Below are 14,790 nucleotides of genomic sequence, written 5' to 3' on the forward strand. Positions count from 1 at the left end.
TCATTCTAGAGCCTGCAAGCCACAGCTGCTGAGTCCACAGACTCTAGGGCCTGTGCACGGCAACAGGAGAAGCCACCACAGTGAGAAGCCTCTGCACTCCAACTACAGAGTAGCCCCTGCTCCCCGCAACAAAGGAAAGCCCACATGCAGCACTGAAGACCTAGCACAGCCAAAAACAAATACATAAATAACTTTTTTTAAAAAAGACAGGAATAAGAATGGAAGCCACAGAGGATGTATCTAATATAAGTACCACATGAGCGGATTGTTTAAAAAATGTATTATTTTCTATACTCATACCTTACACATACACCCTCAAGCTGGAAGGCCAGTTTCACATCGAGACTTCTCAGACTCCTTAGGGTTCTGCCTGGGAAGAGGAGATGCAAAGAAAGCCCACCCCAGGATTTTGACCCACTGCCTCTTCCCTTGTCATCCTGTCCCGCAGAACATAAGCCTCTCATATACGCAGGTGCTCCAGTCCACACCCCCAAGTCCCAAATATGCCTTCTTTGAGCCACAGTCCCCTAGTCCCCTATGGGCCACACCCACCCTCAACCTGCAAGCCCAGTGTGTGCATGTGAGTCTTGTATTCTGTGCTCTGGAGCACTGACCCAGGAGAAAGGCCAAGGAATTCCAGGCAGGAAGTAGAGGTGGAGAGGCACGAGTTGAGGATGGACACATGTCCTAGTCCTATGACCCCTCAGCACCCACAGAGCACAGGCAGAAGAGAGACAGAGGAGGACCCCCAAAAGAGCATCCCTCTGGCTGGGTCTAAGCATAGTGCTGACGTCAACCACTCACTTCCACTCCTGGGCTTCCTCTTAGGATAGATCCAAGTGTCTCTTCCTCCCCGTCGACCCAAGCATGGTGCTCTCTTCATGTTCAGCCCATCACAAAACACCTTCTCTAAGAAGAGTGTCCCCATTCTTAGAGAGGAGATAAGTCCCATCCCGCTTGGATTAAGCTTGACCTCCACTGAATCTGAAAAGGAGATATTGAAGGCAATGTGAGGGACCTCCTCTATCTCAGGGTTATCCTCCTGACCTGACACTTTCTAGAGGAAATGGCTTTCGTGTTTGGGATGTTCCCACAGCACATTCTTATGCATGGCTCCCTGTGGAAAATGAGACAAGCAATGCCTTTAAAAATTACACTGGTTATTTTTCCTAATCATAGAAGTATAAAAAATTTGAGATGTTTTCAGGTGGTAATAATGTCTGGCTTTATTTCTTGGCAATCCTTAGGACAAACCTCTAAATTTTCAGCCCAGAAGTCCCTTTCCTTCAGGGTGGCCCATTAGTTATCAGATAGGGCTAACACCTTAGCAATTTCTTTATAGTCTTAATATCTGTCTTTCTGTAAGTTCCACCCACTGACACAGTTTCACCTGCTCTCTGCAGCAGCCACGCTCTTTGGAGCAGCAAACCTGCTCCCTCAACATAAATCCAACAGCCCTCTTGAAAGTCAGTGCCAAGCACCTAACATCACCATCATTACATAGTGGACTCCTCAATAATTTATTCTTATTATTGGTTAATTTCTTTCCACTTCTTATTAAGAGGCTAGAAATTAAAAGGAAATAAATACAGATATTTCTCCATCTCTTTTTCATTCCCAATCTGCCTCCTCTTCCCTAAGACAAAGATGAAAACTGTAAATACTCCTTTCTTAAAATTCCAACTCAAACCTGGCTAAAGACAACATATTTACCCCCAGAGTGAAAATATCCACATGAACTCTGCATTTTATTTTCAACCTTTTAGCTATAAGGTGTCAACCATTCTTGTCCTCTCCCAGTTGTCTTGAATAATGTCACAAACAACGAGGCCATATAATGCCAGGTGCTGCCCAGAGTTCTGAAGGAGACGAAGTTGGGAGAAGACTGAAGACATGGAGTTTTGTATCCTATTTTGGCCACAGTGATGAAAAAAAAAAAAAAAGCCCATAGCCAGCTTTCCTAAGCATTCCCAGATCATGGGATGAGGGTAAGGGAACCAGGGACAGGGTTAGAAGAGGGAAAAACAGTTTAAGAGATACAAGTTTTGGTACCAGAGAAGGAAATTGTTGATTTCATTTGGAGAGAGTTAAGTGGAATGAGTTTATGCCAAATCCAAAATAGCACCTCCTTGAATTTCTAAATGCACTTAAGAGTAACTCCACTCCCCAGTACCCTGCACAGCATCATGACTTGCTAAAAGGGGAAAAGGGAGAAACATTACTGTTCACAATTAGCAATCAACCAAATGTTGGTAAACATTAATAAGAAATAGCAATCATGAAATAATCAAGCAATCTCAGATTTTCACAGAGTTCTAAAGTATATAAATGGGATGGATGGTGACGGTTCTCAATAGATGGATATACTGAGTCACATTTCCTAAGAGCTGGACCACTGGGTGCTCTTGTCAACATCGCCCAGGGCAAGGACGTTCGTTGCTGCAGGGGAGAAGGACAGGCACGAGTGGAATGTGCCCCTGGTTTGTTTTGACTAGTCAGTGGCACTTTCAAATTGCGGCCTTTTCACTTTTTTTCTTTATGGAAGCCCTTCAGAGGACCTTATGGGTAGACTGTCCCTAAAACAAGTTAAAGACCTGCTTTTAGGATGAGATTTCTTCTATGCACAGATGTGTGTGTGAGTGACTATCAAGGATAACATACCACCTCCTCTCTCTGAAGCTGAATGTGCAGTGCAGCTGGTTATTTCCACACTTTTTACAAACCCTGTCCCCATATCCCACTTGGGAAGATTATCCTACAAAAGTGAGTGAGGGGATATTTTAAAGTCAGGACTAGAAATTCTAAAAGAGAAACAATATATTATGTTTGCATGAAATGCCTAATGGGATTATTTGGGTATGAAAAGACAGACTCTAAAGTATGTTATAGAAGGAAATACAAAACAAAAAAGGATTGAATAAATATCTGTGTCAGGAAATAAGAGGAAATAAATTTGTACCTACAATCAGACTGGGGAAGACAAGAGGTTCAGAGCCTGGAGTAGATGCAGGGGATATAAATAAGAAGTCAAGGGGAGAGATCTTAGCAGTGTTGGGGAAAAATGCAACATGCAGGGAAAGGAAAGGGTGGCCACTGAAATCTTCCAGATGCTGGTTATGGCTGAGAAACTTTGAAGAATGGCTATAACCAATATCACACTTTAAACTGTTACACAGACCCATGCTATAACTTCCCTCCTCTGCCCCAAACCTTCAGGAGCTCCATGATGCTGGGAAGTAGGATGGAGGGAGGGGCAATGAGGATGAAAGGAATTATAAGAAAACAGAGGCCACATCTCATGTTCATATCTATTCAAGACTAGGGGTCAAAAATTCTCTGGCTACAGGAATCATAGCTAGAAGTGACTATGAAAAATATAAGTCCCTCTACTTTCAAGAATCTTCAAAGGCATTGCTGGGAATTTTGAGTTTCATATGGCAATTGAGACTTCGTTTAAAAAATCTATTAAAACAAATCACAGATTAGGAGAAAATATATACAAACAACATTCTGCTAAAGAACTGCTATAAAGAATGCACAAAGAACTTTTAAAATTCAAAAATAAGAAAACAAACAACTTGGCTAAAAACTGAATGGGCAAGAGACTAAACAGACACCTCACCAAAGAAGACATATAGATGGCAAGTAAACATAAGGCAATATGTTCAACATTATGTATCATTCAGTTCAGTTCAGTCGCTCAGTCGTATCCGACTCTTTGCGACCCCATCAATCGCAGCACGCCAGGCCTCCCTGTCCATCACCATCTCCCGGAGTTCACTCAAACACACATCCATCGAGTCGGTGATGCCATCCAGCCACCTCATCCTCTGTCGTCCCCTTCTCCTCCTGCCTCCAATCCCTCCCAGAATCAGAGTCTTTTCCAATGAGTCAACTCTTCGCATGAGGTGGCCAAAGTACTGAAGTTTCAGCTTCAGCATCATTCTTTCCAAAGAACACCCAGGGCTGATCTCCTTCAGAATGGACTGATTGGATCTCCTTGCAGTCCAAGGGACTCTCAGGAGTCTTCTCCAACACCACAGTTCCAAAGCATCAATTCTTCAGCGCTCAGCCTTAGGGAATTTCAAATTAAAACAACAGAGAAATCAGAACGGCCACAATCTAAAACACCATATACACCAAAGGCAATAGGAATGCTCAGTCATTGCTAGTGGGAATGCAAATGGTACAGCCACTTCAGAAGACAGTTTGGTAGTTTCTTACAAAATTAAACACACTCTTACCATATGACCCCACAATCATCCTCCTTATTATTTACTCAAAGTAGCTGAAAGTTTAGGTCCACACAAAAACCTACACAGATATTTAATACAACTTTATTCATAATTGCAAAACTTGGAAGCAACCAAGATGTACTTCATGTAGGTGAATGGATAAATAGCTGTGGTACATCTAGACAATGGAATATTTATTATTCAGCACTAAAAAGAAATAAGCTAATCAAGCTCTGAAAGACTTGAAGGAAACTTAAATATTACTAAATGAATGAAGCCAATCTGAAAAGGCTACATACTATATGATTCCAACTAGATGACGTTCTGAAAAAGGTAAAACTATGGAGACAGTAAAAATATCTGTGGTTGCCCAGGGTAAGGGAGGAGGAGTGAATGGGCAGAACACAGAGGATTTTCAAGGCAGTGAGACTGTTCTGGATGATACCATAATGATGGATACACATCATTATGCATTTGTCAAATCCCACAGAATGTACAGCACAAAGCATGAACCCTAACTATAGACTTTGGGTGACAGTGATGAGTCCCCAGAGGCTCATCAGTTATAACCAGTGTACCACTCTGGTGGGAGATGCTTATAGTAGGGGAGGCTGTGGGGAGGCAGGGTGTATATGGGAAGTCTCTATGCTTTCTGCTAAACTTTGCTGTGAACCTAAAAGTGCTCTTAAAAAAATAGTCTATTTAAAATATATGTATATAATATATATAATATACACATATAACATACATATATATATATATACTTTTTTTTTTTTTTTTTAATGAGTGACTTCAAAATTCTGTTGGAACCCCCAGATAGCTATATCTGGGTTAAGCAACCAACACTTGGGGCAAGTATAGAAACAACGGTCAATGGTCCAAAAGCTTTCTTTCACGTGCAGCAGAGCGAATGGCTCATTTACTTCCGGGTGCACTTTCCTGCCCTCTTACGGTTGGGCTGACCACGGACGAGTTCTGACCAATGAAATGTGACTGGAAACGGCCTGCGTCACTTCCTTGCCGAAGTATGGAACGGTCAGTGTCTGGCTCTCCAGGCTTCCCTAACCCTGCCGCGGCCACGGCGGAAGTGCACACCGGGATGGAGGAGCTGAGAGGTCCAAGCAGTCTGCAAAGCCAGGCGGGAGCTCTGGAGGGCAGCTGTTGTGGAAAATCAGTAGTATCTACAGGGGACTTTGCACGAAAAAGGACTAAAAACTTCTGCTGTGGTAAGTTCCTGAATTTTAGTTTGCTCCCAGAGCCCAAACTGGTCTATCCTGGCTGCTCCGCCAAGTTACAGTTTCCAGTTCAAGTTCAGTGAGGCCTGACTCATGCAGGTATGCAGAGCAGGAAAATCAGGAACAAGGGAAGGTTCCAACTTGGGTGGAGAAAACCGCAACCATTTTAGGTGAATTTAGTTTTGAGAGTTTTGCCCGATCTGAGTGATGCTTAGGGCTACAGTGCCCATATTTTGCCTCTCCCAGTTTCCTGGAGAATGTATTTTTAGGGGAGAGCAGAGAGGGCTGCCATCCATCATTTTGGAAAGTCATGAGATTCACAGAGATAGATGCCTAAACAAAGGACAAGCGCATTAACAAATCTCGCTGTCCAAAAGTCAGGGCTAATGTTAACCACGATGAGCGTTACTGCGATTCCATCAAGATGTCCTGTTATTTATTTAACTTTTCCATTTTCATTTTTTATTTGGGTAAGATAATTGCTTGTGATAAGCCTCGGGTGTGGAGGTCTGGTGCATACAAAGTGGCGAGGCGAGCTTCAGTTTGTCTTCTCAGGAGGCACTGGGGAAAGGAAACAATGAATTAACATATTGAAATGATATCAAATCCTGTCCTTCAGAGTTTTCTTCCAAGAAGAAGAGCTCTCCAAAGTGAACAGCCTACTCCCAACAAGAAAAAAAGAGCCTGTCAGGGGGGGAATGTGTTTACCTGCTTAAGGAAATAACATCTCTTATGAGTAGATTTCATAAGAAACAAGATACAAATATATATAGCATCTCTTTCCCTGGGTCTGACAACACAGTGTTACTCATTCATTTACCTCATAGTGTCTACATCAGTGCCTCCCACTGCTTTCTGACTAAGACCCCAAGCTGGACAATACTAGGCATCATAAGTCCTATAATGGAATTTCAATACATGACACATGTTTATATACAGATGATGACTTAGCACTCATAAATCTTTCAATTTAAAAAAAAAACCCACAATCTCGGGCTCGTGTGCCATCGCACTTTCCTCTCCTCGATAACCTCTCTGTTCTGGCCTGAACACACCAGAAACTTACGTAGAAGCAAACCTGAGTGCGGTCCCTGCTTCAGAGAAGCTGGTAATGGTTGAAGACATATGCAAGGGCTCTATTGGATAAGAATGCACATAGCACTGATGGGACTTCCCTGGTGGTCCAGTGGCTAAGAATCCACCTCGTGATGCAAAGGACATGGGTTTGACCCCCGGTTGGGGAACTAAGACCCCACATGCCAAGGGACAACTAAGCCCACGCACCACAACTAGAGAAAGCTCGGGCCTCATCAAACACCTAGCACAGTCAAAAAAAAAAAAAAAAAAAAAGCCACTGGTGCACCAAGCCCCAGAAAAAAAAAAAAAAAAAGCTAACCTTTTTTTCAGATGAGAAAACTGAAGTTTGGAGAGTGACTGGCCCATGAAGCTTGATTCCCCAGAACTCAAGATCCCTTGCTCTGCACAGTAAACTTCCACTCAGCCTTCAGGACACGTTTAAATGTAAACTTTCTGGTGAAGTCTTTGCCAGGTGCTCCTGTTTATGCCATCCGTCTGCAGAGCACTGGCCTACGTCACAACCCTCACACCTGTGCAGGGGACACATCCCAGTCTTAGTTTCTGCACAGCTGTCTCTCCCAAGGGACACAGCACTCCTTGAACGAGTGCCCTGAGTCCCCTGTATAACTCTGGATTCTCTACGCGTTGCCCAGAATGGATTTTGTGTAGTGTTAGTCACTCAGCAGTGTCCAAGTCTCTGTGATCCCATGGACCGCAGCCCACCAAACTCCTCTGTCCATGGAATTCTCCAGGCAAGAATACTGGAGTGGGTTGCCATCCCCTTCTCCAGAGGATCGTCTCAACCCAGGAATTGAACCTGGGTCTCCCCCATTGCAGGCAGATTCTTTACCATCTGAGTCACTAGGAAAGCCCTGAATGGATTTTGGTTATTATTAAATTGTAAGCTTCCTCAAAAGACAGTGTCGAGGCATGATGGATTTAGAAAAAAAAACAAAAACAAAAACAAAACTCAATTAGCATTGTGCACATTTTCTTACTGGGTAAACTGAGATTCAGGTCTCTTCATCATGTTCTTGCAGTCATGAGTCCAAAGAGGCTTACGGATCCAATGGACCAATCCAGTGGCTCCAGTGCCTTATGGTGGTAGCATGGCTCTCTCTCCTGCTGTCTTCACTGGAGGTGGCTGGGATGCTAGACAGAAACAATACTCAGTCCACGCTTTACCATGTCTGCTACTCCTTGCTCCAAACAGCACAACTGCAGCCCATCCCGGTTTTCATCTGCTTCTCATCTCACTCTGTGGGGAAGCCACAGGCATAACTGACAGCCCAATCTGGAGCAGAGCCCCACAGAAAGGCGACCCCCAAAACCCCTGTTTACTCTCCAACTGGAATGGCTTGTGAAAAAGAAACTGCTGTGCTTTGGGTCAGGCAAATGAGCTGCGGCAACAGCACCAACCACGGAGATGTAAGATAATTCCTCTTACTGACGGGGAGCCTCTATCATTTCAGAATATGCTTATTTTTCAGCAAGGAAACCAGGCCAATTCACTCAACCGCTTACAATGTCATCGTGCATTTGTGAAATGGAAGCTTTCTCTGGGCTCAATGTGACAAAATGCTGATGGCTGACTTTCAGTGGCCGCGTCACCAGGAAACTGAATGGATGCCAGGGCGGAGGAGAGGGCTCCAGGGCCTGCCCTCTGGCAGATTACATGCTGGAAGAGGAGGCTTGTTGGGTAGTCTGCCTTCACTGAGCATCTTCAATTGCCCAACACTGCAGCAGGGAGAACATGCGGGAGGGGAAAGAGCTGAGGGCTTGTGTCCTTTGGTGTGTTGCCCCGAATTTCAGAGTCCCTGATGTATACAATGCTGACGATCATATCTCCCCTGCCTGCATCAGAGTTGTGCTATGGATGAAACAGTGGATAAGAGAACTCTGTGAAAACACAGTGTTCACAGCATCCCATTTATTGCCCTCATAGTGTTCATCATATTCTGTATCTTGTTCCTGTTCCTGCCTTGTTTAATTCTCCTCCAGTAGAAGGCACACACTCTCTGTAGACAGGAATCTAGAACGGTTGGGGATGCACAGCATAAACTCATACTTAGGAGCTATGCTCACCCTCCTGCCATAGCTCCTTAAGACCTACATACTCTTTACCTCTACACCTGCTCCAGTTGTTGCACAGTTGCTTCACTCTGGAAACACCTTCCCCTCATCTTTCTAGCAACCTACACCCCATTCTTCCTTGAAAGGCCTCTTCAAGTCCCAATGACACAGGAGGGAAAGAGGTAGACATAACCTTTAAAAGATGACCTAGCCCCTGGGCACAACATAAACTGATTAGAAACAAACACGCCAAGATAAGTGGAAGAGTAGACTTCCACTAGACCGTGAGCCTCAGTGCACTCTCATTGTAACACAACAGCAAGCTAAATGACACAACCACAGGCACCATGACAGTTGCAAGGCCGACCATAAAGGTCAACAAGTGGGCAGTGGTCCAATTCCAGAAAATCCCCACCTCTTCCCCCAAACAGCAGGAATACTCCTCCCACTTGTTAACCTATGAAATTACCCACCCCTATAAAAACGGAAAAGGCCCATACCCTGGTGCTGCTCTGGCCGAGAGGAGCTACCCCTTGCCCAAGGTCAAGGGCGGCGACCGAGAGCGCCAGGCTGCGACGGCGCAGGAGCGGCTGAGAGGAGCTACCCCACGTCCGAGGTCAGGGGCAGCGGCCAAGAGGACCTACTCCATGTCCAAGGTCAGGGCAGCGGCCGAGACGAGCTACCCCACATCCAAGGTCAGTGGCAGTGGCCGAGGGGGGCTACCCCACGTCTGAGGTCAGGAGCGGCGGCCAAGGGGAGCTACCCCACGTCCGAGGTCGGGGCGGTGGCCAAGACAAGCTACCCCACTTCCGAGGTCAGGGGCAGCAGCGAAGAGGAGCAACCCCAGGTCAAAGGAGCGGTGGCTGCGCAGGTGCAGGAGGGCTAAGAGGAATTACTCCACGTTCAAGGTCCGGAGGGGCGGCCGTGAGGAGATACCCCTCGTCCAAGATAAGAAGCAGTGGCTGTGCTTTGCTGGAGCAGCCAGGAAGAGATACCCCACGTCCAAGGTAAGAGAAACCCAAGTAAGAGGGTAGGTGCTGCAAGAGGGCATCAGAGGGCCAACACACTGAAACCATAATCACAGAAAACTAGCCAATCTGATCACGTGGACCACATTGTCTAACTCAATGAAACTAAGCCATACCGTGTGGGGCCACCCAAGATGGATGGGTCATGGTGGAGAGGTCTGACAGAATGTGGTCCACTGGAGAAGGGAATGGCAAACCACTTCAGTATTCTTGCCTTGAGAAGCCCATGAACAGTATGAAAAGGCAAAATGATAGGATATTGAAAGAGGAACTCCCCAGTTCAGTAGGTGCCCAATATGCTACTGGAGATCAGTGGAGAAATAACTCCAGAAAGAATGAAGGGATGGAGCCAGAGCAAAAACAAGACCCAGTTGTGGATGTGACTAGTGATAGAAGCAAGGTCTGATGCTGTAAAGAGCAATATTGCATAGGAACCTGGAATGTCAGGTCCATGAATCAAGGCAAATTGGAAGTGGTCAAACAAGAGATGGCAAGAGTGAACAGTGACATTCTAGGAATCAGCTAACTAAAATGGACTGGAATGGGTGAATTTAACTCAGATGACCATTATATCTACTACTGCGGGCAGGAATCCCTTAGAAGAAATGGAGTAGCCATCATGGTCAACAAGAGTCTGAAATGCAGTACTTGGATGCAAGCTCAAAAACGACAGAATGATCTCTGTTCGTTTCCAAGGCAAACCATTCAATATCACGGTAATCCAAGCCTATGCCCCAACCAGTAATGCTGAAGAAGCTGAAGTTGAACAGTTCTATGAAGACCTACAAGACCTTATAGAACTAACACCAAAAAAAAAAAAAAGATGTCCTTTACATTATAGGGGACTGGAATGCAAAAGTAGGAAATCAAGAAATACCTGGAGTAACAGGCAAATTTGGCCCTGGAGTACGGAATGAAGCAGGGCAAAGGCTAATAGAGTTTTGCCAAGAGAACGAACTGGTCATAATGAGAGAGTCATTTCCTAAGCAGGTTGATAAGGAGTCTGCTGCTGCTGCTGCTGCTAAGTCGCTTCAGTCGTGTCCGACTCTGTGCGACCCCATAGACGGCAGCCTACCAGGCTCCCCGTCCCTGGGATTCTCCAGGCAAGAACACTGGAGTGGGTTGCCATTTCCTTCTCCAGTGCAGGAAAGTGAAAAGTGAAAGTGAAGTTGCTCAGTCATGTCCAGCGACCCCATGGACTGCAGCCCACCAGGCTCCTCCATCCATGGGATTTTCCAGCAAGAGTACTGGAGTGGGGTGCCATTGCCTTCTCTGGATAAGGAGTCTAAGAGTCCCCAAAGGAGAGAGGGGTCTGGAATTCTCAAGGAGGAAGAAAGGACAAACTTTTTTTCTTTCTCCACATTCCTTAGGATTATATAACAATAATGTATCCTGCCTAAGGACAGTCTCTGGATTAAACCTTCTGTTATCTTAAAATGTAAATTATGGGAGTAGACCTGGTCTTTACTAGGATGTATCCTGCCTGAGGACAGTGTTATCTTAAAATGTAAATTATGGGAGTAGGTCTGATGAGGTCTTTACAACCTCCAGATATTCTTTGGATTATATAACTTCATTGTTAACACTAGCAAGTGGGTACTCTTTCTGCCCCCTTCTGATGCCTATGTCAGAAGCTTTCTCTATCTCCTTTATACTTTAATAAAACTTTATTACACAAAAGCTCTGAGTGATCAAGCCTCGTCTCTGGCCCCGGATTGAAGTCTTCTCCTCTGGGGGCCAAGAATCCCGGTGTCTTCGCGTGATTCAACAACAACCTTTCAATAACAAACACCCTCTTCCAACAACACAAGAGAAGACTCTACACATGGACATCACCATATGGTCAACACCAAAATCAGATTGATTATATTCTTTGCAGCCAAAGATGGAGAAGCTCTATACAGTAGCAAAAACAAGACCAGGAGCTGACTGTGGCTCAGACCATGAACTCCTTATTGCCAAATTCAGACTGAAATTGAAGAAAGTAGGGAAAACCACTAGACCATTCAGGTATGACCTAAATCAAATCCCTTATGATTATACAGTGGAAGTGAGAAATAGATTTAAGGGACTAGATCTGATAGAGTGCCTGATGAACTATGGACGGAGGTTCATAACATTGTACAGGAGACAGGGATCAAGACCATCCTCAAGGAAAAGAAATGCAAAAAAGCAAAATGGTTGTCTGAGGAGGCCTTACAAATAGCTGTGAAAAGAAGAGAAGCAAAAAGCAAAGGAGAAAAGGAAAGATATAAGCATCTGAATGCAGAGTTCCAAAGAATAGCAAGGAGAGATAAGAAAGCCTTTATCAGCAGTCAGTGAAAAGAAACAGAGGAAAACATCAGAATGGGAAAGACCAGCGGCCTCCTCAAGCAAATTAGAGATACCAAGGGAACATTTCATGCAAAGATGGGCTCGATAAAGGACAGAAATGGTATGGACCTAACAGAAGCAGAAGCTATTAAGAAGAGATGGCAAGAATACACAGAAGAACTGTACAAAAAAGATCTTCATGACCCAGATAATCACGATGGTGTGATCACTCACCTAGAGCCAGACATCCTGGAATGTGAAGTCAAGTGGGCCTTAGAAAGCATCACTATGAACAAAGCTAGTGGAGGTGGTGGAATTCCAGTTGAGCTATTTCAAATCCTAAAAGATGATTCTGTGAATGTTCTGCACTCAGTATGCCAGCAAATTTGGAAAACTCAGAAGTGACCACAGGAGTGGAAAAGGTCAGTTTTCATTCCAATCCCAAGGAAAGGCAATGCCAAAGAATGCTCAAACTACCACACAATTGCACTCATCTCACACGCTAATAAAGTAATGCTCAAAATTCTCCAAGCCAGGCTTCAGCAATACGTGAACCATGAACTTCCAGATATTCAAGCTGGTTTTAGAAAAGGCACAGGAACCCGAGATCAAATTGCCAACACCCACTGGATCATTGAAAAAGCAAGAGAGTTCCAGAAAAACATCTATTTCTGCTTTACTGACTATGCCAAAGCCTTTGACTATGTGGATCACAATAAACTGTGGAAAATTCTGAAAGAAATGGGAATACCAGACCACCTGACCTGTCTCTTGAGAAACCTATATGCAGGTCAGGAAGCAACAGTTAGAACTGGACATGGACACGGACTGGTTCCAAATAGGAAAAGGAGTACATCAAGGCTGTATATTGTCACCCTGCTTATTTAACTTCTATGCAGAGTACATCATGAGAAAGGCTGGGCTGGAAGAAGCACAAGCTGGAATCAAGATTGCTGGGAGAAATATCAATAACCTCAGATATGCAGATGACACCACCCTTATGGCAGAAAGTGAAGAGGAACTAAAAAGTCTCTTGATGAAAGTGAAAGAGGAGAGTGAAAAGTTGGCTTAAAGCTCAACATTCAGAAAACTAAGATCATGGCATCTGGTCCCATCTCTTCATGGGGAACAGATGGGAAAACATGGAAACAGTGTCAGACTTTATTTGGGGGGCTCAAAACCACTGCAGACGGTGATTGCAGCCATGAAATTAAAAGACGCTTGCTCCTTGGAAGGAAAGTTATGACCAACCTAGATAGCATATTCAAAAGCAGAGATATTACTTTTCCAACAAAGGTCCATCTAGTCAAGGTTATGGTTTTTCCAGTGGTCATGTATAGATGTGAAAGTTGGACTGTGAAGAAAGCTGAGCGCCGAATAATTGATGCTTTGAACTGTGGTATTGGAGAAGACCCCTGAGAGTCCCTTGGACTGCAAGGAGATCTAACCAGTCCATTCTAAAAGACATGAGTCCTGGGTGTTCATTAGGACTGATGCTAAAGCTGGAACTCCAATACTTTGGCCACCTCATGTGAAAAGTTGACTCATTGGAAAAGGCTCTGATGCTGGGATGGATTGGGGGCAGGAGGAGAAGGGGACGACAGAGGATGAGATGGATGGATGGCATCACCAACTCAATGGACATGAGTCTGAGTGAACTCCGGGAGTTGGTGATGGACAGGGAGGCCTGGCATGCTGGGATTCATGGGGTTGCAAAGAGTCGGACACGACTGAGCAACTGAACTGAACTGAACTGAACTGACACTCTGTCTTTGGAGTGTGTTTCTCTCTAAATAAACCCTCTTCTTACCTGTCACTTTGTCTCTCGCTGAATTCTTTCTGTGATGAGACATCAAGAAACTGAGCTTCATTAAGTCCTGAGACTAGATGTGCATGTGCGTGTGCATGTGTGCATGCATGTGTATGTGTGTGTGCTAATTCGCTTCAGTCGTGTCTGACTCTTTGTGACCCTATGGACTGTAGCCCACCAGGCTGCTCTGTCCATGGGATTTTCCAGGCAGGAATACCAGAGAGGGTTGCCATTCCTTTCTCCAGGGTATCCTCCTGACCTAGGGATTGAACCCAGGTCTCTAATGTCTCCTGAATTGGCAGGCAGACTCCTCCACTAGTGCCACGCGGGCTCAAGTCCCATCCGAGTTACACGTTCTCATCACTGCTTCTGTGCAATTACCTCACTGCTTCTTAAAAATCTTCCTTTGCCAGGCAGTTCTTGACTATGAAGCACACTGTCCAAAGCCCATGGTCTCACACCCATTCATACTGTCACTTGGCATGGGTGGGGTCCTACAAAATGTGTTTTCTGTCCTCCTAAACCCAGTGTCATGCTCAGACCAGCTTAGAGTCTGTTGTATTCCCTAAGAAGGGCCATACTTCTCATATAAGGAACAGGAGAGTATGCCTTCACCTAGGAATTAGTCCCCCTGATGTGGCCATCCTCCCTGTATCCTTGAATTCCCTTGACCCAGGTGGATCTGCCCCAAATTCAGAGACTCAGCCACCTCAAAGCCTATCCTCTGCAGACACTAAGTATCCTATAATCCAAGTCAATTCTGACACTAACTACCTGAAGTTAGCCACAGGACCACAGATGAAGAGCTTAGTTCTACAGAACTTCCCCCCACTTTAGACACTCATCACAAGTAGTGGGTCCCCAGGTTACCCACACTGTTATCCAACTTGGCTACAAAGCTGGATTTCCTACCTCCGTTCTCCAGGTTTGTCCAATTTGCTAGAACAGCTCACAGAAGTCAGGAAGCCTCTTTGCTAATGTTTACCAGTTCACTATGAAGGATATGACTCAGGAACAGC

Source organism: Bos javanicus, chromosome 16 (genome assembly GCF_032452875.1).
Source record: "Bos javanicus breed banteng chromosome 16, ARS-OSU_banteng_1.0, whole genome shotgun sequence".
In the NCBI taxonomy this organism is placed as follows: domain Eukaryota; kingdom Metazoa; phylum Chordata; class Mammalia; order Artiodactyla; family Bovidae; genus Bos; species Bos javanicus.